Genomic DNA, 4,251 nt, shown 5'->3' with positions numbered 1-4,251 from the left:
ACCAAACAAAAAACCTCACTTTTACCATTGCAAAAAAAAATAAAAAATTAGATACTTAAGAATAAACTTAACCAAGCAGTAGAAAACAGAAAAACTACAAGACATTGAAAATGGAGATAGAGGAAGATACGAACAAATGGAAGAATATACCATGTTAATGAATTGGTAGAATCAACATCATCACAATGTCCATAGTACCCAGGCAGTCTGCAGATTCAACGCAATACCCATTAAAATACCAACAACAGACATATACACCAATGGAACAGAAAAGAGAACCCAGAAAACGACACAAGTCATTATGTTCAATATATGACAAGGGAGGCAAGAGCACACAATGGAGTCAAGATAGTCTATTAAATAAATGGTGTTTGGAGAATTGGACAGAAACATGCAAAAAATGAACCTAGAACACCAAGTTACACCATGCACAAAAATAAACTCAAAATGTATGAAGGATTTAAATGTAAGAAGGGAAAACATAAAAATCCTAGAAGAATTCACAGGCAGCAAAATCTCAGACATTTCATGTAACAATATGGAAATTAAGGAGAAAATAAATGGGACTACATTCAAATGAAAAGCTTCTGCACAGCAAATGAAGCCATCAATAAAATAAAAATAGTGCCCACTCCATGGGAAAACATATTTGCCAACAATACATCTGACAAGGAGTTAACCTCCAAAATCTACAGGGAACTCATACATGTTAATAAAGGAAGGTAAACAGTCCAATAAAAAATGGGCCAAGTATCTAAATAGACACTTCTCCAAAATGGACATACAGAAGGCCAAATGGCATATGAAAAAGTGCTCAAAGTCACTGATTATTCAAGAGGTGCAAATTAAGAGACAGTGAGGTGCCACCTCACAGCTGTTAGAATGGCATTCATCAATAAATCAACAAATGACAAGTGTTGTTGAAGATGTGGAAAAAGGGAACCCTGGTGCGCTGCTGGTGGGAATGCAGACTGGTGCAGCCACTGTGGAAAACAGTTTGGAGTTTAATCAAAAAATTAAAAATGGAACTACCATTTGACCCAGTGTTTCCACTTCTAGGACTATATCCCAAGAAATCTGAAACACCAATCAGAAAGAATATATGCACCCCTATGTTCATAGCAGCACAATTTACAATAGCTAAGATTTGGAAACGGCTTAAGTGCCCATCAGTAGATGAATGGATTAAAAAATGGTGGTACAACTATTCAATGGAATACTATGCAGCTGTAAAAAGAAAGAACTCTGACCATTTGCAACAGCGTGGGTGGACCTAGAGCACAATATGCTAAGTGAAATAAGCCAGTGGGAGAAAGATCAGTATCATATGATCTCACTCATATGTGAAATATAAGTAAGACCATAATGTGATGAAAAAATAGACATAGAGACATAGAGACATAGAGACAAGGAACACACTGGCAACACACAGAGGGAAAGCAGAAGAGGGTGGTGGGGGGAAGAATTCAACCAACGAAGTCATGTGAGTATATGCATAACCCATGGACACAGACAATGGGCTGGTGAAGGTTTTGGGGGTAAGGTGCTGGGAGAGGGCACCAGGGGTAAAAGAAGGGACATATATAATACTTTCAGCAATAAAAAGAAAAGAAAAAAGCCAGCTCAAACAGGTTTGGCTCAGTGGTCTGAGCATTGGCCTGCAGATTGAAGGGTCTCAAGTGTGATTCTGGTCAAGGGCACATGCCCAGGTTATGGGCTCAATCCCTAGTAGGGGGTGTGCAGGAGGCACATGATCAGTGATTCTCATCATTGATGTTTTTATCTCACTCTATCTCCCTTCTTCTCTGAAATAAATAAATATATATATTTTTAAAAAGCCAAAGCTGTATTTGGAAATTCAGGTCCCTGTGACCCAGAACTGAACTTTCACAACATTGCCTTAGTGCACAATAGCTGCAGGGCACTTACAGGTCTGCCTTTCCTCCCATCAGGACCACATGTAAACTCACTTCTCATACTGAGGCTGAAGAAGTGAGATGGTAAGTGTGTGGGGAGGTTAAATGGAGGCCAGCATGTAGTGTGGCACCCCACACTAATGAACAGCTAATGATGCAATGACCAGCTAATAGTTTGGGTTTAAAGTGGGTTTCACTGGTCTCCACACCCCCCCCCCCCCAAACACACACACTCACAGCCAACTCCTCATTGGACTGTCTCATGAGGAATTGGTCAAGAGGCTCAAATGTTTGTGAGAAACTGGTTGATTTCTAAGAAATCCTTACTGCAAATAGCTGCAGGGTGGGGTGAACAGGAAGAAAAGAGAAGAAAGGGGCTTTAAAAAAAGGAAACAGTAAGAAGGGGAAGACTATAAAAGAAGAGCCCAGCTGCACAGAGATCTCAACTACTCCACTGGCCACCTCTTCAGTGCCCCCCGCAGCCCAGGATGAAATAGATTCTGCAGTGAAGAGGCTGGTATTGCTAAATATGAGCTACAATGTGGCCACTGGGTAAAACTACAAGGCTGACTGCCTTCCGGAGAACATTGTACCTGGGTAAGTTGTCCAGATGCCATGGACGCTGAAGTGGATTTTGTGGACCTGTGAACTGTACAGAGGAATAGTGTAAAAGGCAGTGACTGTGACAAGCTCATTGTTCTGTTTGGAAGCAGTGACATTGACCAAGAGCTGATAAACAGAATAGAGAGAGCCAGGGGCCAGAGACCGCACCGCTTCCTGCACAGATGCACCTTCTTCTCACACAGAGACATGAACCAAGTCCTCGTTGCCTATGAAAACAAGAAGCTGTTTCGCCTGTATGTGGGCAGGGGCCCCTCTTCCGAAGCCATGCATGTAGGCCACCACATCCCGTTCATTTTCACAAAGTGGCTGCAGGACATGTTGAATGTGCTCTTGCTCATCCAGATGGCAGATGACTAGAAGTACCTGTGGAAGACCTGACCCTGGACCAGGCCTATGGCTACTCCGTGGAAAACACCAAGGACATCATCACCTGCAGGTTTGACATCCACAAGCCCATCTTCTCTGGCCTCGACTACGTGGGGGTGAGCCCACACTTCTACAAGAACATGGTGAAGATGAGAATCACGTGACCTTCAACCAAGTGAAAGGCATTTTTGGCTTCCCAAACAGTGATTTCAAGGGGAAGATCTGCTTTCCTGCCATCCAGGCTGCTCCCTCCTTCAGCAACTCATTCCCAGAGATCTTTGTGGGCCAAGATGGACGTCCAGAACCTCATCCCTTGTGCCTTCAACCAGGATCCTTACTTCAGGATGACAAGAGATGTCACCCCCAGGATCTGCTATCCTAAACCACCCTGCTACACTCGACCTTCTTCCCCTCCCTGCAGGGGACTCAGACACAAAGGAGTGCCAGCGACCCCAACTCCCCCATCTTCCTCACAGACTCAGCCAAGCAGATCAAGACCAAGGTCAACAAGCATGCGTTTTCTGGAGGGAGAGACACCATTGAGGAGCACAGGCAGTTTTAGGGAAACTGCCAGGTGGACATGTCCTTTATGTACATGACCTTCTTCCTCAAGGATGACAACAAGCTGGAGCAGATCAGGAAGGATTACAGCAGTGGAGCCATGCTCACCTGGGAGCTCAAGAAGGAGCTCGTGCAGGTCCTGCAGCCCCTCCTTGCGGAGCACCAGGCCAGGTGCAAGGAGGCCAGGGAGGAGAGAGTCAAAGTGTTCTTGACCTCCCCTCCCCCCAACACCAGAAGCTGTCCTACGACTTTCAATAATGCCCATTTTATATCTGCACAGAAACAACCATAATTTACCCAGAGGCTTTGTCTCATGGCTTCCCGTTCCTGGTGTCTAACTCTGTGTGTCTGTCTGTCCTGTTTCTCCCTGTGTCATCCTTTCCAAACTAACCCTGTGAGCTGCGGACTCCACCCCTAGGAGGACTCCATTGGAAAACATCCCACTGTTCCCTTAAACCTGATGGTTAGACAGCCTGTAGTCTAGGTGTTCATTTCTGGATGTTTAATGGGCACAGGCCTATTTCAGCCCATCCCCCCCAAAACAAACAGAAATGCTAGATGTGCTTTTGACTGAGAGATCTCCCAGCTTGAAAGCTGCTTTTCACACTGAGTATTGGCCCCAGGTGGCCCCTTTTATTAAGTTGAGTCTGTGAGAGAAACTTTCCAGCTCACTTCCTGAAATCCAGACCTCATGTGTTCTCCTGGAACCTCTGCCCTTCCCTGAGCCTCCCCATGCTGCTTCCAGGGACTGGCCCTGAGCACAGGCACTGTGCCCCCACCCTGT

At 45.1% G+C, this 4,251-nt stretch overlaps 1 pseudogene; it reads left to right on the top strand.

The window, feature by feature from the left end:
• The first annotated feature begins 706 nt into the window (after positions 1–706).
• On the top strand, positions 707–3,725 carry LOC118653567 (annotated as a pseudogene).
• Positions 3,726–4,251: the final 526 nt, after the last annotated feature.

The sequence above is a fragment of the Myotis myotis genome, unplaced genomic scaffold (genome assembly GCF_014108235.1).
Source record: "Myotis myotis isolate mMyoMyo1 unplaced genomic scaffold, mMyoMyo1.p scaffold_m19_p_4, whole genome shotgun sequence".
NCBI classification, from domain to species: domain Eukaryota; kingdom Metazoa; phylum Chordata; class Mammalia; order Chiroptera; family Vespertilionidae; genus Myotis; species Myotis myotis.
This window is presented reverse-complemented; position numbering and strand designations above follow the sequence as displayed.